General features: G+C 41.6%; 1 protein-coding gene and 1 long non-coding RNA gene across 3 annotated transcripts in view; one reads left to right on the top strand and one right to left on the bottom strand.

Annotated features, from left to right (window-relative positions):
• Positions 1-26327, top strand: part of ighd (immunoglobulin heavy constant delta) — a 252691-nt gene that overhangs the window by 202067 nt on the left and 24297 nt on the right. Inside the window, exon 1 of one of the 2 annotated variants that reach the window (XM_071398189.1) lies at positions 2053-2283. The exons of the other annotated variant lie outside the window; for it this stretch is intronic. The gene's annotated coding sequence lies outside the window, so the exon portion shown is untranslated. Of the gene's footprint in view, positions 1-2052; positions 2284-26327 lie in introns of those variants that run through there. 2 annotated transcript variants of the gene reach the window in all.
• On the bottom strand, positions 9736-25568 carry LOC139574075 (uncharacterized). The gene is made up of 3 exons (XR_011674716.1): positions 24069-25568; positions 14199-14299; positions 9736-14086 (listed from the first exon to the last, which is right to left on the bottom strand). It is a non-coding gene; the product is annotated as an uncharacterized lncRNA (long non-coding RNA).

Raw genomic sequence — 26327 nt, 5'->3', positions numbered from 1 at the left:
CAGAGCCGCAATCAAGTCAGGAGCCGCCAGAGCCGCCCGTCAGTCAGGAGCCGCCAGAGCCGCCCGCCAGTCAGGAGCCGCCAGAGCCGCCCGCCAGTCAGGAGCCGCCAGAGCCGCGCGCCAGTCAGGAGCCGCCAGAGCCGCCCGCCAGTCAGGAGCCGCCAGAGCCGCCCGCCAATCAGGAGCCGCCAGAGCCGCCCGCCAGTCAGGAGCCGCCACAGCCGCCCGCCAGTCAGGAGCTGCCGGAGCCGCCCGCCAGTCCGGAGCTGCCCCTCAGTCCGGAGCTGCCCCTCAGTCCGGAGCCGCCCCTCTGTCCGGAGCTGCCCCTCTGTCCGGAGCTGCCCCTCTGTCCGGAGCTGCCCCTCCGTCCAGTGGCGCCCTCTAGGATGGTCTTTAGTCCGGGACTCGCTGTAAGGGTCCTCGCTCCAGAGGCGCCACCAAAGCGGGTATTAACTATGGTGGAGTGGGGTCCACGTCCCGCACCCGAGCCGCCGCCGTAAGAAGGCCATCCCGGACCCTCCCCTTCTGTGTCAGGTTTTGCGGCCGGAGTCCGCACCTTTGGGGGGGGGGGGGGGGGTACTGTCACGCACTGGCCTTAGTTATCTTTGTTTTCTTTATTATTTTAGTTAGGTCAGGGTGTGACATGGGAGATGTACAGTGGGGCAAAAAAGTATTTAGTCAGCCACCAATTGTGCAAGTTCTCCCACTTAAAACGATGAGAAAGGCCTGTAATTTTCATCATAGGTACACTTCAACTATGACAGACAAAATGAGAAAAAAAAGTCTGGGCGGCAGACGGGCAGCGCAGGCGGCGCTGGGCAGACGGACATCTCAGACGGCGCTGGGCAGACGAGAAGTTACAGGTCTGTGAGAGACAGAAAATATTGCTTGTTTGTAGGTGACCAAATACTTATTTTCCACCATAATTTGCAAATAAATTCATTAAAAATCCTACAATGTGATTTTCGGGATTTTTCTTTCTCATTTTGTCTGTCATAGTTGAAGTGTACCTATGATGAAAATTACAGGCCTCTCTCATCTTTTTAAGTGGGAGAACTTGCACAATTGGTGGCTGACTAAATACTTTTTTGCCCCACTATATGTGTTTTGTATTGTCTAGGGGTTTTGTATGTTTATGGGGCAGTCCCTAGTCTAGGTGTATGTATGTCTATGGTTGCCTAGATTGGTTCTCAATTAGAGACAGCTGTCTATCGTTGTCTCTGATTGGGAACCATATTTAGGCAGCCATATTCATTGGGTAGTTCGTGGGTTATTGTCTATGTCTATGTCTATGTCTATGTTGCATGTTAGCACATTGTTTCTATAGCGTCACGGTCGTCGTTTATTTGTTTTGATTAGTTTGTATAGTGTTCTTCGTTTTCGCTTAAATAAATAGGAGAATGTATTCTAACCACGCTGCGCTTTGGTCCTCCTCTCTTCCACCATACGACGATCGTGACAGTTCTTTTTTACACTAACATGAATATTGGGTGAGTATGAAGTCAGTACATTTTCACCAGGAAAGTTACATTTGTTGAATTAATAATTTATTGATTGACTGCCGTAATGTTTGCAGGAGTTTGCTGTGATGAGATGGATCAGTCACCTTCTCAGGTGAAACTGTTAAATTGTCCAGTAAAATCTTTGGGTTTGATATGACAGACTACTACATGCACTGGATAAGGCAGAAACCAGGCAAAGCTCTGGAGTGGATTGGGAGAGTTAACTCTGGTTCAACAGATGCTCCAGTCTACTCAGAATCCCTGAAAGGCCAGTTCACACTGACTGAGGACGTCTCTACAAGCACCCCGTTCTTAGAGGCCAAGAGTCTGAGATCAGAGGACTCAGCTGTTTATTATTGTGCTCGAGAGGCACTGTGACTGAAATTGCTGGGGCAGTTGCACCAAAACCACCCAGTCAAAACTACGCCACATATGCACACGCAATACCTCTGTGGCCCACCTAGGGGTCACTGGCCCTTCTTAGAGTACCACTGTTCTACAGTATGACGTCCCAATACTGTACCATAATATGTAACACTCCACATTCTTACAAATTCTCATTCATATTCCTGAAGTGCAAAGAACGTTTATTTTACAACCTAAAGAGATGCTGCATAACTCACTCTAAGTTGTATTTTATTTGTATTATTCATCATGCTCATCTGTGCACACTGTCCGTCAGACACAACGGCCGGTGAGAATGGATTGGCATTTCTTCATATACATTTGGATTATAAAATCTGACAAGATCAACTCTACTGGCTAAAGACAAATTTCCAAGGTAAAAATAAGATCATTTATTGAATCAGAGAGATGTGTGATGACTCCAGGGAAATATAAAAGGTACCTGATAAATGTACTGGTCTCTGGTGTGTGGAGAGGTTTTTGTATGGGTGTGTGTCATCGTGATAACTACGGGGGCACAGTGTTACACGCCATAACAAAAACCACTGTGGTGGAAATGGCTACCTACTTCATCTCATATGCAATTACAAGATAAAACATTTAAACAGCTTCTCCAACTATTGGATTCCGACAACAGAATGTATTTGTTTTAAATAAAGTATTTTTTAATTTAAATAAGAACTAAAAATGTACTTAATCACTGTCTATAAAGCTGTCCCAGCAAGGATCTTTAATCCTTGTTATGATGAAAATGCCTGACAGCAAAAGCTGAAAACCCAAACTAATAAAATAGTTATTAATAAGTAGTAAAACATAATTTGACATACTGTTCATCACATTAAAATCAACAGATCATGTTATGGTTGCTGTGAAAAGTTGCACATGTTTATTCCATCTTTGGCCTTGCACAGAGTGGTGGGGAGGTTTTTGTACAGGGTTAAACCACTGTGCCATATAGCGGGTCACAATGATACAGTCCATGACAAAAACCTACCACCTCTACCAAGCACAGAGTGTGAGAGTGCTGACACCTAAGGAACACAGACATATACATTCTGATTGTCTATAGGCAGCTAACCTAAACGTGCTTGTACATTTAAACACATTATCAACTAAAACAAATGTCCATACTCTTCAGGCTTTCTTCAGAGAAAGAAATCTCATCATTAAAAACTTTAATACTGACATACACTGAGGAACAACTATTTTCGGTACGCTGTAAATCATGTGATCAAAACATTTGCTTGAATTGAGCTTCAATGGTTGTTGTAAATGACAGGATTGGAAAATACATTGTCCACATGGAGACATTGGAGGTTTCAGTGAGTTTAACTGAGAGGATTCTGTGGCTGTATGTGACATGGGTTTTTGTAATGGAGTGAGTCACTGTGTACGGGAATGGCCACAGTGATAAACATCAATACAAAAACCTCTCCATGGACATGAGGGTTGACAGGATTGTACTGTCTGCACACTGACTACACTCTGGACCCATATGGGAGAGCATTTCACTGCTATGAATTTGAATGGTCAAATTCTCATCTTCATTTTCTCCATTCCACTATTGGTTGCTATTCTACTATTGTGTCCTATGTTTCTGATTTCATACTTTTCTGACATGTCTGTCCATATAAATATACAGTAGCACTCTTTAAAGGTGGTCTATCCTGACATTTAAGATGTAACAATCATGGTTATCACGTTGTCCAGACATATAGCTTTATTTACAGGAGGTATCAAATACCAAGTCTCCTATTATAGTCATATCAAGTACTGCCTTAGTCCAAAGAGTATTCCTTCTACTGTAACATAATTTACAAACATTCTATATCGCCAACTACTGATATACAGGTATAGCAATGTCAAGTGATCCATCTGAGGTTAGTTGGTAGGCTACATCAATGATTGATGAGACGCTTTTATGTTTCCTCCATAAAGATGTTGAAACCATACTGTTCATAATCAATTGTTGAGAAACAATGTTGTACAGAACACAACAGATGCTTCCTTTTGATATTGAGAGAAAGGGCATCGATGTCTGATGTTTCACACAGCCGCCCTCAGTACAGTTGTAAATTCCCAGTCTAGACAGGAGAGGGGTTTTTGTACAGGGATGTATCACAGTGCATAATAACGGCCACAGTGATACAGCCCATGACAAAAACCATACCCCATCTCTAACACTGGGTTTAGAGTGTGTATTAGGGGAGAAACTAGGTGAAGAGCATAGTGTGTGTTTCTCATACGTTTGGTTCACCATGCTTGATATATTCATAGGTAGTTATCTTTAATTATACTGTTTTATCAACATATTTATCATCTGTTAATTAAGGAGAAACATGTATTGATGAGAATTGGACATAAAGTTGGTATGATGTGGAAAACCAGTTTATGCATAAACATGATTTCCAATTCTATTATGATAGATTTTTTAAAGTTGATTGTTAATGAAAGTTTATTGGGGGAAAACTATGATGTCAATGTTGGAGATAAAATAACAAATGGTTTTCTTGAGGGTGTCACTATGTTGCATGAGTTTTTGTACTGGCATGTATCACTGTGTACACTGGGAGCCACAATGATATACACCAGTACAAAAACCTCAGCACAAGTGGTTACCTCTCCTGACTCTGTATTAAGTGACGGATCATACTGGAATGTTCTGAATACGCCTTATTTGAATTCTGGATATAATGACTATGTTGAATACAACTGTTTAATCTTAAGACTAAACAATCCATAGTCTTAAACTAGCTGGTCTCATGCTTTTCCTTTTTATGTCATATTTGGAACAACCATTGAATTCTGTCTGCACTTAAACATTCTCACATCGCATTTTTTTAAATATTATGTTCATAACTTTAAACTAGATTTTTTTTATCATATTTGAAAAAACATTGAATTGGATGGACTTAAAAAAGTATCATATTGACATTTTAAAGTAGAACTATTTGTCACATATAGATGTTTCGACAAACGTCAAATTTTGCTGCAAATTAAAACATTTTCACATAAATACATTACTGTGGGAGCATTTGACACAGGTTTTTGTAATGGTTTGTGTCATTGTGTATGGGGGCAGCCACAGTGATATACACCAATACAAAAACCTCAGCCCAAGTGCTGGTCATGGCAGCACATACCTACTGAAACCTCAGCAGACTCTGTGCCAAGTGACTGCTTATCGGACTGCTTATAAGACAAAACCTGGCCCAATACAAATGTATTTGGTGCAGATTTAGTGCACTGATTACAAATATCAAATACTGATATCCAACTGTGCATTACACAGACCTTATACCATAGTTATACATAAAAAAAGACTTGTTGTTTTCTTTAGTTACAGTTGAAGTCGGAAGTTTACATACACTTAGGTTGGAGTCATTAAAACTTGTTTTTCAACCACTCCACAAATGTCTTGTTAACAAACTATAGTTTTGGCAAGTTGGTTAGGACATCTACTTTGTGCATGACACAAGTAATTTTTCCAACAATTGTTTACAGACAGACTATTTCACTTATAACTCACCATATCACAATTCCAGTGGGACAGAAGTTTACATACACTAAGTTGACTGTGCCTTTAAACAGCTTGGAAAATTCCAGAAAATTATGTCATGGCTTTAGAAGCTTCTGATAGGCTAATTGACATCATTTGAGTCAATTGGAGGTGTACCTGTTGATGTATTTCAAGGCCTACCTTCAAACTCAGTGCCTCTTTACTTGACATCATGGGAAAATCAAAAGAAATCAGCCAAGACTTTAAAAAAAAATTGTAGACCTCCAAAAGTCTGGTTCATCCTTGGGAGCAATTTCCAAATGTTCATCTGTACAAAAAATAGTACGCAAGTACGCTCAGGAAGGAGACGCGTTCTGTCTCCTGGAGATGAACGTACTTTGGTGTGAAAAGTGCAAATCAATCCCAGAACAACAGCAAAGGACCTTGTGAAGATGCTGGAGGAAATAGGTACAAAAGTATCTATATCCACAGTAAAACGAGTCCTATATCGACATAACCTGAAAGGTCGCTCAGCAGGGAAGAAGCCACTGCTCCAAAACCGCCATAAAAAAGCAGACTACGGTTGCAACTGCACATGGGGACAAAGATCATACTTTTTGGAGAAATGTCCTCTGGTCTGATGAAACAATAATAGAACTGTTTGCCCACAATTATCATTGTTATGTTTGGAGGAGAAAGGGGGAGGCATGCAAGCCGAAGAACACCATCCCAACCGTGAAGCACGGGGGTGGCAGCATCATGTTGTGGGGGTGCTTTGCTGCAGGAGGGACTGGTGCACTTCACAAAATAGATGGCATCATGAGGTAGGAAAATAATGTGGATATATTGAAGCAACATCTCAAGACATCAGTCAGGAAGTTAAAGCTTGGTCGCAACTGGTTCTTCCAAATGGACAATGACCCCAAGCATACTTCCAAAGTTGTTGCAAAATGGCTTAAGGACAACAAAGTCAAGGTATTGGAGTGGCCATCACAAAGCCCTGACCTCAATCCTATAGAAAATGTGTGGGCAGAACTGAAAAAGCGTGTGCGAGCAAGGAGACCTACAAACCTGACTCAGTTACACCAGCCCTGTCAGGAGGAATGGGCCAAAATTCACCCAACCTATTGTGGGAAGGTTGTGGAAGGCTACCCAAAACATTTGACCCAAGTTAAACAATTTAAAGGCAATGCTGCCAAATACTAATTGAGTGTATGTAAACTTCTGACCCACTGGGAATGTGATGAAATTAAAGCTGAAATAAATCATTCTCTCTATTATTCTGACATTTCACATTTTTTAAATAAAGTGGTGATCCTAACTGACCTAAAACAGGGAATTTGTACTTGGATTAAACGTCAGGAATTGTGAAAAACTGAGTTTAAATGTATTTGGCTAAGGTGTATGTAAACTTCCGACTTCAACTGTATGTCACAAGGCACCTACAAAGGTAATATCAAAATAACAATGGGTCGACACTTTTCTTAGCTGAGCTACGCCGATCTGAAAATATTTGCCTAAAATTTGCTCAGTCATGTTCACAATAAGAGGTAGCAGTGGCAGGTCTTTAATAATTTGTTGAACAAGTAACTAAATTTGCAATAATCATTTACATTGTCATATCATTTGTCATAAACTGATGTTGATGTATGGATGGACAGAAACATAGATTAACATATAAATGAATGATGATTAAACTAAAATAACATACAAAGTGGGAACATTTTGGCCTTGTGGTAGAACGTATCCACACTGGATATTATTTATGTAATGAGCAGTAACAGACAGGAAACCAGCCATGTCATTCACCACACTGAGGGAACAGGTGCTTCCTCATAACATAGGCATACTGACTGAAACCTCTTCTGGACTGAGGGTACATAGAGCCCTCTGAAACAACCACTATGTTATGAAACAGCGTGTCCAAATGTCACTATCTAAGTCAGCAAGCATTCAGACTTTAGCCTCACAGGGTTGTTCTTCAATTGTACTGTCAAATTTAATCTTAAATATATTTCTATGAAATGTTTTTAGTAGGCACCGTTATCCAGAGCAATTAGGGTTAAGTGCCTTGCTCATGGGCACATTGACAGACTTTTCACTTAGTCTTCTTGGGGATTTGAACCAGTGACCTTTTGGTTACTGATCCAGTTATCTTAACTGCTAGGCTATCTGCCATTCAAATAACAACCAAATTCTTGTTTTGCAGAGAATTGATGCCATTATGTAGCTGGTGAGTCCACACGCCTGGCACACCACTGAACTCAGTCCCTGAAGGCAAGGATGACAACCGGCAGATACTGCAGCCTAAGGAGTTGGATACCATTTTACTACATGCCATACAGCTCTGGAACTAGAAACGTTATGTGGCACTGCAGTGTTGTCAAAACAACTGTCACAAAGTGCTAACATGTCCTCCCCTCCCTCAACCCACATTATTAGCCAACACACAACACAATATTTGCCATTTTGTGTTTGACCAACATTTAGAAGGGCTAGGTATAAGAAAAACAGTTATCTTCCCTGCAGTGATGTAGTCAAGTCACTAAACCTTGAGTCCAAAGTCGAGTAACAACTCCCTTGGTAGTGCTAAAAGCTGCATTCCAACAATCTTTGAACCTACGATACGGAAATCGGTATAGCAAATTAGTCAGGATGGCGAGATAATTCAGTAGCTACTGTACTGCAACTATGTTGAATTAAGCAAAGGAGAGAGAATTTCTGACAACAAACATACCATTGGTTCACCTCCTACCTCACTAACCGCAATTAGTACGTCATACTTTGTGAGGCAAGTTCAGAGGAGTCCACCATAACCGGCGGTGTCCCACTTGGATCGGTGTTAGGACCTATCCTCTTCCTGCTCTACATGCTCCCACTTGAACATAAAAACAAATCCTGACACATCATCTGCATTGTCAATATTGTCCAACTGTCTGGAAGAGGTCAAATCTTGGATACAGAACAACTTCCTCCAACTCAACAGCAGCAAGACAGAAGCAATGCTGATAAGCATACCCCAGCAGATCACCAACTCCTGCAGCATCCGCCCTGCCATAGATGGCCACATCATCCCACTCACATCAGTCATCACTAATTTGGGTGTGAAATTCTACGCTGCTCTCTCTTTCAATTCCCACATAAGTCACTTCTGTAAAACGTCATTCTTTCACCTGAAGAACATCTCCCGACTAAGACCCTCTCTCACCACATCTGACGCAGAAAAGCTAATACATGCATTTACTGGGGGGCCTGCCTGCAAATTCAATTCATGCAGCTCATCCAAAACAGCGCCACGAGGAAACTGACACAAACTAAAAAATCTGCTCACATCACTCTCATCCTTGTTGATCTCCATTGGCTACCTGTTTCTCCTGCTCCTCTACAAACCCCAAAATGGCATCGGGTACCCGCCTACCTGTCAGACCTGCTCTCCCCCTATGAACCTCCACACACCTTACATTCAAGCCATGCTTATACTCCTTCATGCCCCCAGGACCAGGCTCCTCACAATGGGGGACCGTGCCTTTTCCTCTCTCACACCATACCTATGGAACTCCCTTCCAGATCATTTCAGGGTTGTTCAGACTGTTGGAACTTTTAAAGCAGGCCTTAAGAGAACAAAGATGTATATTTTATACATGATAAACACAGTTGAAATTCAAGCTGCTATCAGTTGCTAGTCTGCATGTCAGATGTTATATGCAATGAATGTACCTTGGTTTTAATTGTCCTCATCATTTGCAATGGAGAGGGGACTAAGAACCTGTAATGGTAGAAATGATTTGTTGTTTAACAAAGCCCATTTAGAACATGACAGATGACCAGGTAGCAGTGCAAATAATATACATGTTACTACTACATTGTATTTGACAATAATCTGTGTATTCTGTAAACAATGTGTGCAGTATGCTATAATCCATATTGTACATTTGCCAAATATTTCATTAAATGTGTTCCTCTAGTTTTGATCCACATAGGATTAATAACAGGTCAGTCTTTTAAGTTTCAAATCTGTGGTCCATTTGAACAGTGGGAGCTAGTTTCTGTGACTAAGGTCATGTCCGTTTGTGTGAACCAGAAACACAGAATGGTAAAGTATGCACTAACAGAGATGATAGTGACTGATGATTTTTGTCAATCTAAAATTCAAATTCTGTGTTTTTATGTTTGTATTCAATTGAATGTACCTTTTCTCTGAAGATTAGTGGTGAGATGTTACTTTGATGGAATGTTAGAAGTAAATCGCTTCAACTGCACGACTAAATTGATTTGTTCTTGAAAGCCAGTGTCTCAGTATTGTAAGACATTTTATAATACATTTACAAAAGTAATGATTGTAATGATTGACACTTCACCACAGAGTTGTAGTTCAGGCCTTGGGCTGTTCTTGTTAAATGTCATGTTTAAGGTGGACCCCAGGAAGAGTAGCTGCTGCTTTCACAACAGCTAATGGGGATTCTAATAATATACCAATAGATTACAAGTAATTTTAAGTACTTACGGTGTTTTGGCTAATCTTTTTCTAGCTGTCTGTACACAGGTGGTGTTTTTTCACAGTAACAAGGTAAAATTGTGTTTTTTCATAAAAAGTTTATTGGAAGTGAGGTGGTATCACAGGTGTCATGCAACGTAAAACAAAAGGAAGCTATAGGAATGACTCAAATTAAAAGACTACGGGGGTATACATAGCTGTGAAAATGGGTAAAATCTCAACATTTAACTGAAATGCATCTATACCAAACACCATATCTCACACGCATTCCTCCTTCACACTGTTCTAGAATATCATGTATATTTCAATGGGTCTTTTACCTCTGTGACAAATGACTGCATCTTTATTTAAACAGCTAAACAGCAGAAAACTGACCATGTAAGGTGATTACAGTATTCAATCAATACCAAATTAACCTTAGTGTCACAACAGCCTTTCTTAAAAAATATTCACCTTTATTTAACCAGGTAGGCCAGTTGAGAACAAGTTCTCATTAACAACTGCGACCTGGCCAAGATAAAGCAAAGCAGTGCGACAAAAACAACAACACAGAGTTACACATAGACAAACGTACAGTAAATAACACAATAGAAAAAAAATAGAAAAATCTATGTACAGTGTGTGCAAATGTAGAAGAGTAGGGAGGTAGGCAATAAATAAGCCATAGAGGCAAAATAATTACAATTTAGCATTAATACTGGAGTGATATATGTGCAGATGATGATGTGCAAGTCGAGATACTGGGGTGCAAAAGAGCAAGAGGGTAAGTAATAATATGGGGATGAGGTAATTGGGTGTGCTATTTACAGATTGGCTGTGTACAGGTACAGTGATCGGTAAGCTGCTCTGACAGCTGATGCTTAAAGTGAGAGAGGGAGATCTAAGAATCCAGCTTCAGTGATTTTTGCAATTTGTTCCAGTCATTGGCAGCAGAGAACTGGAAGGAAAGGCGGCCAAAGGAAGTATTGGCTTTGGGGGTGACCAGTTAAATATACCTGCTGGAGCGCGTGCTACGTGTGGGTGTTGCTATGGTGACCAGTGAGCTGAGATAAGGCGGGGCTTTGCCTAGCAAAGACTTATAGATGACCCGGAGCCAGTTGGTTTGGCGACGAGTATGTAGTGAGGGCCAGCCAACGAGAGCACACAGGTCGCAGTGGTGGGTAGTATATGGGGCTTTGGTGACAAAACGGATGGCACTGTGATAGACTACATCCAGTTTGCTGAGTAGAGTGTTGGGGGTTATTTTGTAAATGACATCGCCGAAGTCAAGGATCGGTAGGATAGTCAATTTTACAAGTGTATGTTTGGCGGCATGAGTGAAGGAGGCTTTGTTGCGAAATAGGAAACCGATTCTAGATTTAATTTTGGATAGGAGAGGCTTAATGTGAGTCTGGAAGGAGAGTTTACAGTCTAGCCAGACACCTAGGTATTTGTAGTTGTCCATATGTTCTAGGTCAGAACCGTCCAGAGTAGCCTTCTCCTGTCCAGCTCAGGCGTTCGGCGTCGCCGGGCTTCTAGCTGCTGCTGAACCTACTGCTGGCAAACGCCCTTCACTCATCAACCCCGGACTTGTCTCGTCATCATTAATCCCCGCTCTATCACTGTATATATACTCCCTCTGTCATTTGTCTTTGTCTGTCATTGTAAATGTTACTTGTGTTCCTGGGAGGAATCTCTCCTACCATTTCCTGAGTACTTTATATTTTGCATTTTGGGATCGCCCTGTGACTTTTTGTTAATGAGTACATATTTTGCACTTTGGGATCGCCCTGTTACTTTTTGTTAATGAAGATATATTTTGCACTTTGGGATCGCCCTGTGACTTTTTGTTAATTAATATATATTTTGCACTTTGGGATCGCCCTGTTACTTTTTGTTAATGAAGATATATTTTGCACTTTGGGATCGCCCTGTGACTTTTTGTTAATGAAGATATATTTTGCACTTTGGGATCGCCCTGTGACTTTTTGTTAATTAATATATATTTTGCACTTTGGGATCGCCCTGTGACTTTTTGTTAATTAATATATATTTTGCACTTTGGGATCGCCCTGTGACTTTTTGTTCATGAAGATATATTTTGCATTTTGGGATCGCCCTGTTACTTTTTGTTAATGAAGATATATTTTGCACTTTGGGATCGCCCTGTGACTTTTTGTTCATGAAGATATATTTTGCACTGTGGGTTCGCCCTGTGACTTTTTGTTCATGAAGATATATTTTGCACTGTGGGTTCGCCCTGTGACTTTTTGTTTATGAAGATATATTTTGCACTTTGGGATCGCCCTGTGAATTTTTGTTAATTAATATATATTTTGCATTTTGGGATCGCCCTGTTACTTTTTGTTAATGAAGATATATTTTGCACTTTGGGATCGCCCTGTGACTTTTTGTTAATTAATATATATTTTGCACTTTGGGATCGCCCTGTGACTTTTTGTTAATTAATATATATTTTGCACTTTGGGATCGCCTTGTGACTTTTTGTTCATGAAGATATATTTTGCACTGTGGGTTCGCCCTGTGACTTTTTGTTAATGAAGATATATTTTGCACTGTGGGATCGCCCTGTGACTTTTTGTTTATGAAGATATATTCTGCACTTTGGGTTCACCCTGTGACTTTTTGTTAATGAAGATATATTTTGTACTTTGGGTTTGCCCTGTGACTTTTTGTTCATGAAGATATATTTTGTACTTTGGGTTTGCCCTGTGACTTTTTGTTCATGAAGATATATTTTGTACTTTGGGTTTGCCCTGTGACTTTTTGTTCATGAAGATATATTTTGTACTTTGGGTTTGCCCTGTGACTTTTTGTTCATGAAGATATATTTTGTACTTTGGGTTTGCCCTGTGACTTTTTGTTCATGAAGATATATTTTGTACTTTGGGTTTGCCCTGTGACTTTTTGTTCATGAAGATATATTTTGTACTTTGGGTTTGCCCTGTGACTTTTTGTTCATGAAGATATATTTTGTACTTTGGGTTTGCCCTGTGACTTTTTGTTCATGAAGATATATTTTGTACTTTGGGTTTGCCCTGTGACTTTTTGTTCATGAAGATATATTTTGAGCACAACAACGTTTGGGTTTCATCCCACTTTGATCTATGGTGCTGAAATAAACTCAGTAGTTCTAAACCTGTGACTGCCTCCTCTCTACATCAGTGACACTTAGTCTATGACTACATTGAAAACATAAACCAAATAGTCATATCAGGAAGCACATTTACTGATACGGACCCCTAAATTACTTAGTCATCCAATGTTGAACAAGCTGATGCTGGGCCTAAGTAATGCAATAAACTCTTATTTTGGTTGGTGATGTGAACGGTGATATGTATCATGTTAAGAGGGGAACTTCATCTTAGAATGACAAGTATGTACATAAATGGAGGACACCAAGATGAAGAATTGATGCTTTTCAGAAAATAAAGCATTTTGGCAATTTTATGTCAAATTTGACAACTGCATTGAGAAGCAAATTTGAGCAAAAATGATAAAAGGGCAAATGGAGAACAATAATTGGTCAAACAGATATATGAACGCAAGAACCAGGAAGTGGGCTTTGAAGGATACATTTTTCAAGAGAAGAGTGCAAACTGGGATATCCAAAAGAAAGACCACGTACAAAACATATGTAAATGTAGTTGTGAATAGTCATGTAAAAAACAATGTATGAAAAAAAGACATGAAACCATCATTACATAACACTCCTAGACAAATCGTTTACATTTTAATCATAAAGACTACATTTCATTTAGATGTTTGGAATGGTACTTTGCATTGAGACAACCCTAATCGATACAAGGCATGTTGAACCATCATTAAGAGCACACCTCACATGTCGAAAAAAACATGTTTTCTGTCTATTTTGAACAGCAATGAGAAACGGTAAGGCAAGATGCTAAAAATAGATATCTGATGACTGCGTGAAGACCTGGGATGACCTCTCATTCAGTTTTGGAGCCGTTGTTTACCAGTTCAAAGTTATTCATGAAGAAGACTAGTGTTTCCCCCCTCGAATTAAAAGCGCCAGATCCAGTTGAAGAGGTACAGGGCCCGGTAGAGACCCAGGAAGAACAGGTAGTGGGTGGTGATTGTCTCCGCCTCGCCCGTCTTACTGATCATGAAGAGCTGGGGCAAGATGGCCACCGACTCCAGGTAGATGGAGAATGTCCACAGGATCTGATAGAAAGACAAACACACAACACTGTGTATTAGCCATTAATCTCATCCGCCAGCTCTCTCACAACTGACCATATGGAATAGGTTAATTAAGGCCCAGCCATCCTCTTACCTTCATGGTGGTGTTGTAGAGGGAAATGAAGGAGGTGAGGAGGTCCAGGTAGCGAGTAGTGAAGACCAAAGCAAACAGGATCTGGCTCTTCCCGGAGATACCTGGAAGGGACAACCAGTTTTACAACAGTAGGACAGATAATACCTGGGAATGAAATAAGAAATTCTTCTTCTAGTTTTGCATCACTTCAAGAACAAGTTCTGGAAGAAAGGCAAGTCCTTCACAACTTCTGAAATAGTCTTCCTTTGCAAGCCCCTGCCCGGTCAGAGCTGCAAGTGTGATAGTATCTTATTAACAGCAGTTGGAAATGTGAATGAGAGAAACCCTTTTGTCTGACTAGAGGGTAAATAAACGGTATCTGTTTGCTGAAACTACATCAAGAAATGCAGCAGCATCTCAAGACCAGGGTGTTCACCCAGCAACTAATGCATCTCCATGTAGGCCTAATCGTAATGTGCACAATAAATCTTATTTAGTCCATATATTAGAGTGACTGGTATTAGAAAAATAAACACTCCTCACAAGACATTATGCATTTTATGCATGGGATAATGCATTCACTTCAGGAAAGGTGGAGCTATCAGGATCAGACCAACATGCACTTGCTTCTGTAATATAATAGGTTAACAAAAAAAACTGAGTCTCCATCTTATGCTGTCCCATCCATAAACTGAATGGGAAGATGCTATAAACTTGCAGATCCTAATGCCTCAAAGGGGCACCATGTCAATGCATCCAATGCAAGCAAGGTCAATGAGAGAAACGTGTGTGAGTGTTAAGAATATAGGATGTGTTCAGCTAATATGAGACATAAATGTAGCATTTGCGACTACTTTTGAGTGAGAATGCATTGATTCCTTGCCACCTAACCAGTTCATTTTGTGGGACTTTCTAGAACGCCACGTCAGAGTCCAGAGCAAGCAATCAAATGCCGGGCTACATTGAGTGAACTCGCATGCCAGACTGTTGCAGAAAACAAGTTGACAATCGACAGGATGTTTAAACAAAAGTTATTCATAAATACCTCAACTGACAACAAGGTACAGTTTTCAAACTTACATCACTTTTTTTAATCATCAACTAGTTTGGCTATGTTACAAGTAGCTAGATTCTTTTTTTTTTTTTTATCCGTTATTTTACCAGGTAAGTTGACTGAGAACACGTTCTCATTTGCAGCAACAACCTGGGGAATAGTTACAGGGGAGAGGAGGGGGATGAATGAGCCAATTGTAAACTGGGGATTATTAGGTGACCATGATGGTTGAGGGCCAGATTGGGAATTTAGCCAGGACACCGGGGTTAACACCCCTACTCTTACGATAAGTGCCATGGGATCTTTAATGACCTCAGAGAGTCAGGACACCCGTTTAACGTCCCATCCGAAAGACGGCACCCTACACAGAGCAGTGTCCCCAATCACTGCCCTGGGGCATTGGGATCTTTGTTTAGACCAGATGAAAGAGTGCCTCCTACTGGCCCTCCAACACCACTTCCAGCAGCATCTGGTCTCCCATCCAGGGCCTGACCAGAACCAACCCTGCTTAGCTTCAGAAGCAAGCCAGCAGTGGTATGCAGGGTGGTATGCTGCTGGCGATAGTTAGATAACGTAGCTAACATGCTGTTTTGCATAGCAAGTTGGCTAGCTAACAGTTAAATAGGTGGCAAAATATAGCTATTCAAGGAAGGCTTTGATTAAACAATCAGTTTAGCTAGCTATTTAACATTAAATCACAGCAATCCAATAAACAGCTAGCAAGTTGACATGCTACTGTGGTTAAGTAGCTAATGTTCAACCAATTAAAGCTACCTAGTTTGCGAACACTTCAGTGCACACAACATGATCTGCATATACTTTTGCTTCATGATTGATTATATATTGATCAGCACTTAAATGCCATTTGTTGCTTGTTTGTTCTGTAGCTAGCTAGTAGTAGGTTAGAAATATAAAGCAATGTCAAGTGCTCCATCTGAGGTTAGTTGATAGGCTACATGAATGATCCATAAAGATGTTGACACCATACTGTTCATAATAAATTGTTGGGAAACAATGTTGTACAGAACACAACAGATGCTTCCTTTTGATATTGAGATAAAATGCATCAATGTCTAATGTTTCACAGCTGCCCTCACTACATTGTAAATTCCCCCATCTAGACAGGAAAGGGTTTTTTGTACAGGGATGTGTAACACTGCAGTATTCTTTATTTTTTATTTCACCTTTATTTAACCAGGTAGGCAAGTTGAGAACAAGTTCTCATTTACAATTGCGACCTGACCAAGATAAAGCAAAGCAGTTCGACACATGCAACAACACAGAGTTACACATGGAGTAAAACAAACATACAGTCAATAATACAGTAGAAAAATAAGTCTATATACAATGTGAGCAAATGAGGTGAGATAAGGGAGGTAAAGGCAAAAAAAGGCCATGGTGGCGAAGTAAATACAATATAGCAAGTAAAACACTGGAATGGAAGATTTGCAGTGGAAGAATGTGCAAAGTAGAAATAGAAATAATGGGGTGCAAAGGAGCAAAATATATAAATACAGTAGGGGAAGCGGTAGTTGTTTGGGCTAAATTATAGATGTGCTATGTACAGGTGCAGTAATATGTGAGCTGCTCTGGCAGCTGGTGCTTAAAGCTAGTGGGGGAGATAAGTGTTTCCAGTTTCAGAGATTTTTGTAGTTCGTTCCAGTCATTGGCAGCAGAGAACTGGAAGGAGAGGCGGCCAAAGGAGGAATTGGTTTTAGGGGTGACCAGAGAGATATACTTGCTGGAGCGCGTGCTACAGGTGGTATATCGCTGGTCACTGTTATGGTGACCAGCGAGCTGAGATACGGGGGGACTTTACCTAGCAGGGTCTTGTAGATGACCTGGAGCCAGTGGGTTTGGCGACGAGTATGAAGCGAGGGTCAGCCAACGAGAGCGTAGAGGTCGCAGTGGTGGGTAGTATATGGGGCTTTGGTGACAAAACGGATGGCACTGTGATATACTGCTTCCAATTTATTGAGTAGGGTATTGGAGGCTATTTTGTAAATGACATCGCCGAAGTCGCAGATTGGTAGGATGGTCAGTTTTACGAGGGTATGTATGGCAGCATGAGTGAAGGATGCTTTTTTTGCGAAATAGGAAGCCAATTCTAGATTTAACTTTGGATTGGAGATGTTTGATTTGAGTCTGGAAGGAGAGTTTACAGTCTAACCAGACACCTAGGTATTTGTAGTTGTCCATATATTCTAAGTCAGAACCGTCCAGAGTAGTGATGTTGGACAGGCGGGCAGGTGCAGGCAGCGATCGGTTGAATAGCATGCATTTAGTTTTACTTGTTTTTAAGAGCAGTTGGAGTCCACGGAAGTAGAGTTGTATGGCATTGAAGCTCGTCTGGAGGGTTGTTAACACAGTGTCCAAAGAAGGGCCAGAAGTATACAGAATGGTGTCGTCTGCGTAGAGGTGGATCAGAGACTCACCAGCATCAAGAGCGACATCATTGATGTATACAGAGAAGAGAGTCGGCCCAATAATTTAACCCTGTGGCACCCCCATAGAGACTGCCAGAGGCCCGGATAACAAGCCCTCCGATTAGACACACTGAACTCTATCAGAGAAGTAGTTGGTGAACCAGGCGAGGCAATCATTTGAGAAACCAAGGCTATCGAGTCTGCCGATGAGGATGTGTTGATTGACAGAGTCGAAAGCCTTGGCCAGGTCAATGAATACGGCTGCACAGTATTGTTTCTTATCGATGGCGGTTAAGATATCGTTTAGGACCTTGAGCGTGGCTGAGGTGCACCCATGACCAGCTCTGAAACCAGATTGCATAGCGGAGAAGGTGCGGTGGTGTTACGGCTCTCGTTTGTGGTAGGAAGCGTGGACCAATACGCAGCGTGGAAAGTGTTCATGATTTTAATATTCAAAAAACACTCAAACAAAATAACAAACGTGAAAACGAAAGCGCACAGTTCTGTAAGGCTAACAAACTATACAGAAAACAAGATCCCACAAAACCCAAAAGGAAAATGACAACTTAAATATGATCCCCAATCAGAGACAACGATAGACAGCTGCCTCTGATTGGGAACCACACTCGGCCAAAAACAAAGAAATAGAAAACATAGACTTTCCCACCCGAGTCACACCCTGACCTAACCAAACATAGAAAATAATAAGGAACTCTAAGGTCAGGGCGTGACAGTACCCCCCCCTCCCCCCAAAGGTGCGGACTCCGGCCGCAAACCTGGACCTATAGGGGAGGCTCCGGGTGGGCATCTACTCTCGGGGGAGGCTCCGGTGCGGGAAGCAGGCCCCGCTCCGCTTTAGGCTTAGGCTCCCCCCACTTCGGTGGCGCCTCTGGTGCAGGGATCGTTGCCGGGGCCTCCGGACCGTAGATCGTCGCTGCAGGCTCCGGCCTGTGGACCGTCGCTGAAGGCTCCGGACTGGGGACCGTCGCTGGAGGCTCCGGACAGGGGACCGTCTATGGAGGCTCTGTGCCATGGATCTTCGCTGCAGGCACCGGGCCATGGATCACCACTGGAGGCTTTGTGCCATGGATCATCACTGGAGGCTTCATGCATTGGATCATCACTAGAGGCTTCGGGCCATGGATCATCACTGGAGGCTTCGTACGTGGAGCCGGAACAGGTCTCACCAGACTGAGGAGACGTACTGGAAGCCTGGTACGTGGAGCTGCCACAACGCGTCCTGGCTGAATACCCACTTTAGCTCGGTGAGTGTGGAGAGCTGGCACAGGACGCACTGGGCTAAGAAGGCGCACTGGAGGCATATTGCGTAGAGCCGGCGCAGGAAATACTGGGCCGTGGAGGCACACTGGAGGTCTGGAGCGTAGAGCTGGCACAATGGGTCCTGGCTGAATACCCCCTGTAGCACAGCAAGTGCGGGGAGCTGGCACAGAGTGCACCGGGCTGTGGATGCGCACTGAAGGCACGGTGCGCAGAACCGGAAAACGTGGCACTTGAACCGTGACCAACTCGTCATTGTATTTACAGGGAGTTGGTTCTCGTTCACCCCTTAGTTCCGCTCGTTCCGCTCACCAACCCGTGTGCCCCCCCCAAATTTTTTTTTTGAGGCTGCCTCTTGCTTCCGTCCTTGCCGTGACTCCTGGTATCGTTGCCGTTCCTCCCTTGCTGCTTCCGCCTGTTTCCATGGCAGGCCCTCATGCCCTGCCATTACCTCCTCCCATGTCCATGATGTCCTCCACTCCGGGGCACGCTGCTTGGTCCGTTGGTGGTGGGATCTTCTGTTACGGCTCTCGTTTGTGGTAGGAAGAGTGAACCAAGACGCAGTGTGGAAAGAGTTCATGATTTTAATATTCAAAAAACACTCAAACAAAATAACAAACGTGAAAACGAAAGCGCACAGTTCTGTAAGGCTAACAAACTATACAGAAAACAAGATCCCACAAAACCCAAATGGAAAATGACAACTTAAATATTATCCCCAATCAGAGACAACGATAGACAGCTGCCTCTGATTGGGAACCACACTCGGCCAAAAACAAAGAAATAGAAAACATAGACTTTCCCACCCGAGTCACACCCTGACCTAACCAAACATAGAAAATATTAAGGAACTCTAAGGTCAGGGCGTGACAGGTGGGATTCGAAATGATCGGTAATCTGTTTGTTGACTTGGCTTTCGAAGACCTTAGAAAAGCAGGGTAGGATAGATATAGGTCTGTAGAAGTTTGGGTCAAGAGTGTCCCCCCCTTTGAAGAGGGGGATGACCGCAGCTGCTTTCCAATCTTTGGGAATCTCAGACGACATGAAAGAGAGGTTGAACAGGCTAGTGATAGGGGTTGCAACAATTTCTGCAGATGGTTTTAGAAAGAAAGGGTCCAGATTGTCTAGCCCGGCTGATTTGTAGGGGTCCAGATTTTGCAGCTCTTTCAGAATATCAGATGACTGGATTTGGGAGAAGGAGAAATGGGGAAGGCTTGGGCGAGTTGCTGTGGGGGGTGCAGTGCTGTTGACCGGGGTAGGGGTAGCCAGGTGGAAAGCATGGCCAGCCGTAGAAAAATGCTTATTGAAATTCTCAATTATAGTGGATTTATCGGTGGTGACAGAGTTTCCTATCCTCAGTGCAGTGGGCAGCTGGGAGGAGGTGCTCTTATTCTCCAGTGTCCCAGAACTTTTTTGAGTTTGTGTTGCAGGAAGCAAATGTCTGCTTGAAAAAGCTATCCTTGGCTTCCCTGAAAAGTTGCATATCACGGGGGCTGTTCGATGCTAATGCAGAACGCCATAGGATGTTTTTGTGTTGGTTAAGGGCAGTCAGGTCTGCAGAGAACTAAGGGCTATATCTGTTCCTGGTTCTAAATTTCTTGAATGGGGCATGCTTATTTAAGATGGTGAGGAAGTCATTTATTTTTTTTTATAATATACTTATAATATTTTTTATATTTATAACGGCCACAGTGATACAGCCCATGACAAAACCCCTTCCCCATCTCTAACACTGATGCTGGGCTTAGAGTGTATTAGGGGATTAACTAGGTGAAGAGTGTAGTGTGTGTTTCTCCTACGTTTGTTTCACCATGCTTGATATATTCAAAGGTAGTTATCTTTAATTATACTGTTTTATCAACATATGTATCATCTGTTAATTAAGGAGAAACATGTATTGATGAGAATTGGACATAAAGTTGGTATGAAGTGGAAAACCAGTTTATGTCTAAGTTGATTGTTAAGTTAAGTTTATTGGGGGAAAACTATGGTGTCAATGTTGGAGATAAAATAACAAATGGTTTTATTGAGGGTGTCACTATGTGGCATGAGTTTTTGTACTAGCATGTATCACTGTGTACACTGGGGGCCACAATGATATACACCAGTACAAAACCTCAGCACAAGTGGTTACCTCTCCTGACTCTGTATTAAGTGACGGATCATACTGGAATGTTCTGAATACGCCTTATATGAATTCTGGATATAATGACTATGGGCTATGTTGAATATCACAGTTTTTTTAGATAATATTTTTTATGTTTTAGAAACTCTATTTGCGCTTAAAAAGCTTTGACAAGCACTGAAACCATCACATACGTTTTTCATATCTTCTTATTTAAATATTATGTTCATAATCTTAAACTAGCTGGTCCCCTGATTTTAATTTTTTTAATCTTTGGAACAAACATTCAATTGTCTGGACTTAAAAAGTCACATTGACATTTAAGCTGAATTATTTGTCATTATATAGAAATTTCGACAAACGTCAAATTTTTTGCAAATTAAAACATTTTCACATAAATACATTACTGTGGGAGCATTTGACACAGGTTTTTGTAATGGTGTGTGTCATTGTGTATGGGGGCAGCCACAGTGATACACACCAATACAAAAACCTCAGCCTACATGCTGGTCATGGCAGCACATATTTACTGAAACCTCAGCAGACTCTGTGCCAAGTGACTGCTTATACGACAATACCTAACCCAATCTAAATAGATTTAGTGCAGATTTAATTCAGTGATACCTTATATCTAATACTGATATCCAACTTTGCACTACACAGACCTAATGCAATAGTCATACATAAAAAACATGTTTTGTTTTCTTTAGTTAAATCATGTGACAAGACACCTACAAAGATAATATCAAAATAACAAAGGTTGGCACTTTTCTTAGCTGAGCTAGACATAATCTAGTCTGAAAATATTTGCCTAAAATGTGCTAAGTTATCTTGATGATAAGAGGTAGCAATGAAAGGTCTAGGTCTTTAAACATGTGTTGAACCTAAAATTGCCATTATCGTTTACAGTGTCATATCGCTCGTCATAAAACTGATGTTGATATGAGTTGATGTATGGATGGACAGAAACATACTGTAGATAAACATACAAATGAATGATGATTAAACTAAAATAACAGACATAGTGGGAACATTTTGGTCTTGTGGTAGAGTGTATCCACACTGGATATTATTTATGTAATGAGAGGTAACAGACAGGAAACCAGCCATGTCATTCACCACACTGAGGGAACATGTGCTTCCTCATGACATAGGCATACTAACTGAAACCTCTTCTGGACTGAGGGTAGATAGAGCCATCAGAAACCACCACTATGTTATGAAACAATGTGTGCAAATGTCACTTTCTAAATCAACAAGCATTCAGTCTTTAGCCTGTTTTTCAATTGTACAGATAAAGTGAATCTAAAATATTTTTTTCAACATTAGTCCTTCAACAAATACCAACCAAAGTCTTGCTTCTGAGCTAATTGATCAATTGACTCATTATTTAGGTAGAGAAAGTAAATTATTGGCCCATCAATGAACTCAGTTCCTGAAGGTAAGGATGACAACTGGCAGATACTGCAGCCTGAGGACTTGGATACCCTTTTACTACATGCCATACAGCTCTGGAACTAGAAAAGTTACATGGCACCACAATGTTGTGTAAACATCTGTCACAAAGTGGCAACATGTCCTCCCCAGCCCACATAATTAGTCAACACAATACACAATATTTTCCATGAATGTCATGTTTGACCGACATTTAGAAGTGCTAGGTATAAGCAAAACAGCTCTCCTCCCTGCAGCGATGTAGTCTAGTCACTAAACCTTGAGTCCAAGTCAAGTCCCTAGTGATCGAGTCAGAGTCCTCGAGTTAAAGCCTGAATCATGAGTCTTTTGGTAGTGCTAAAAGCTGCATTCCAACAGTCTTTGAACCTACATTACATAAAGCAAAACGCTAACCATCTTAGCGTATTGCACATTAGTCGGGATAGCTTGCTACAGTATTTCAGTAGCTATTGTAACTATGTTGAATTAAGCAAAGGAGAGAGACATTCGGACAACAAGGTACCATTGGTTCACCTCCTACCTCACTGTCATTGTAAATAAGAATTTGTTCTTAACTGACTTGCCTAGTTAAATAAAGGCTAAATAAATACAATTAAGGCCCTGGTTAGGTGAAACAGGGTGGAAGAGCTTTGTTGGAACAAACGTATGTACACACTGCACTCTCCAGGACCAGAGTTGCCAAACCCTGATTTAATTCTTAAGGCTAGGTATCCCGCGGACACCTGTCGACAACATCCGGTGAAATTGGAGGGCGGGCAATTCAAATAAATAATAGTAATAAACATTTATGAACATACAAGTATCTTATATCGGTTAAAAGCTTAAATTCTTGTTAATCTAACTGCATTGTCCGATTTACAATAGGCTTTACAGTGAAAGCATACCATGTGATTGTTTGAGGACGGCGCCACACATCAACATATATTTCAACCAGCACAGGCTTCATAAAATCAAAAATAGCGATTAAATAATCACTTACTTTTTGAAAATCTTCCTCTGTTTGCAATCCCAAGGGTCCCAGGTACAACATGAATGGTCGTTTTGTTAGATAAAATCCTTCTTTATATCCCAAAAAGTCTGTTTAGTTGGCGCCACTGATTTCGGTAATCCACTAGTTCAACATGCAGACAAAGGAATCCAAAAAGCTACCGCTAAACTTTGTTCAAACAAGTCAAACTACGTTTCTATCTAATCCTCAGGTACCCTAAAATGTAAATAAACTATAATATTTCATACGGAAAGAAGTATGTTCAATAGAAAAGTAAAATTAGCAAGTGCGCGCCCACAGACTGATTTTCCACTGTAACTCTTTGTACCAAAACTCCAAATTCTTCCTCGTTTTGGAAGAAACAAGCCTGAAACCTTGAACAAAGACAGTTGACATCTAGTGGAAGCCATAGGAATTGCAATCTGGGAGCTAGAAATGCATAGGAGCCATAGCTTTCCATTATAAGAGCCTGGAACCTCAAAAAGTGTAACGGCAGGGATCGGACCAACACGCAGCGTAGCCAGTGCTCAACATGTTTAATTAAACGAAAACAGTGAACACTTACAACGATACAAAACAACAAAGTGTGGCAAACCGAAACAGTCCTATCTGGTGCAGACAAAACACAGAGACAGGAAACAACCACCCACAATCCCCAACACAAAACAAGCCACCTATATATGATTCTCAATCAGGGACAACGATAGACAGCTGCCTCTGATTGAGAACCATATTAGGCTGGACACAGAAACAGACAAACTAGACACACAACATAGAATTCCCACCCAGCTCACGTCCTGACCAACACTAAACAAGCAAAACACATAAGAACTATGGTCAGGACGTGACAAAAAGAACATTCTGGTTGGTTTTTCTTTGGATTTTCTCCTACCATATCATTTGTGTTATAGTCTCATACATTAGTTAAACATTTCTACAAACTTCAAAGTGTTTTCTATCCAATGCTACCAATTATATGCGTATCCTGGCTTCTGGGCCTGAGTAACAGGCAGTTTACTTTGGGCACGTCAGTCAGGCAGAAATTCAGAAAAATAGACCCTAGTTTATTTGTCATATGCACAGGATACAAATGGTACACAGTATAATGAAATGCTGGTTCACCTATCAACAATACGACAGTAATAAGAATAGGAGTAAGTATGTAAAAAATAAAAGCTCAATGAAATATAAATATAATATATTTAGCAGAAATATAAATTCAAGGAAGGCACAAACAATTTACAGTAGGACATTTACATGTGCTGGCGAGGGTGAGTACGGAGAGAAAGTGTTGAATTATGCAGTAAGTTTGTGCAATAATTATATAAGTCCAAAAGCATTAGTCATGGTTTGTGTGTTTGTGCATATCAAATCAAATCAAATTATATTTGTCACATGTGCTGAATACAACAAGTGTAGACTTTACCGTGAAATGCTTACTTACAAGCCCTTTCCCAACAATGCAGTTAAAAAGTATGAAAATGAACAAATAGATCAAAAGAAACTAGTAACACAATATAATATCACAATAAAATAACAATAACAGGCTATATACAACGAGTACTGGTACCGAGTCAGTGTACTGGGGTACAAGATAGTTGGGGTGATTGATTAAGGGTAATATGTACATGTAGGTTTGGTTAGGTGATTGATTGAAATATTATCTACATGTAGGTAGGTGGTGAAAAGCAGAAAGTCTGGGTAGCTGTTTAATGAACTGTTCAGCAGTCTCATAGCTTTGTGGTAGAGCTGTTCAGGAGCCTTTTCGTCCCTGACTTGACACTCTGGTACGCTTGCCGTGCGGTAGCAGAAAAAACAGACTGTGTGGCCATGTGAGTGGATGTGTGAGAGAGTGAATGTCTGCTAAGGTGTGAAAAGTCCATGCAAATAAACTGTTGGTGTAGAGGTGGTCGTCCTGGTTCAGGTGTTCAGCAGTCTGATAGCGTGTGGGTAAAAGTTGTCTCTGAGCCCCGAGACTCGATGCTCCGATACCGTCTGCCAAACAGTAAAGGCGTGAACAGTCTGTGGCTGGGTATGTGGGGTCCTTGATGATGTTACGTGCATTCCTCAGGCACCACTTGAAGTTAATGTACTTTACGGGTGGGAGCACGGCACCAGTGATGGACAGGGACGTCTTCACCAACTGTTGAAGGTCCTTGTGGTCGAGAGTGGAGCAGTTTCCATACCAGGTTGTGATGCAGCCGGTCAAGACGCTCTCAATGGTGCAGCAGTAGAAGTAGGAGAGTATCCGGGGGGACATGCCAAGTTTCTGCATCTGCCTTTGGAAGTAGAGGCGCTGTTGCTCCTCCTTGACCAGAGTGATGGTGTTGTGTGTCCATGTCGGGTTCTCTGAGATTTGGACGCAGAGGAACTTGAAGTCACTGACTCTCTCCACAGCAGTCCCATCGATGTCGATTGGGCATATCCTTCTCCCTGCTTCCTGAAGTTGACAATCACCTCTTTCTTTTTGGTGATATTGAAGGATAGGTTGTGGTCCTGGAACCGCACTGCTAGGTCTCTTACCACTTCCCTTGTCTCATCACTGTTGTTGATCAGGCCTACAACCGTGGTGTCATCTGAAAACTTGGTGATGGAGTTGGTGTTGTGCCTGGCCCCGTGTTAAGAGTCAGTGTACTGGAGGTATTTTTGAGAATCAGTGTAGTGGAGGAGTTGTTGCCAATCCTCAGTTGTTGTAGCCTGTGGTCTGCCTGTCAGGAAGTCCAGTATCCAGTTGCAAAGGACGGAGTCTAGACCCAGGGCCCGAGCTTGGAGGGAACAATGGTATTGAATGCTGAACTATAGTTAATGAACAGCATTCTCACAT

The sequence above is a fragment of the Salvelinus alpinus genome, chromosome 1 (genome assembly GCF_045679555.1).
Source record: "Salvelinus alpinus chromosome 1, SLU_Salpinus.1, whole genome shotgun sequence".
Classification (NCBI taxonomy): Eukaryota; Metazoa; Chordata; class Actinopteri; order Salmoniformes; family Salmonidae; genus Salvelinus; species Salvelinus alpinus.
Note: the sequence above shows the minus strand (reverse complement) of the source record. Positions and strands in the feature narration are given on the sequence as shown.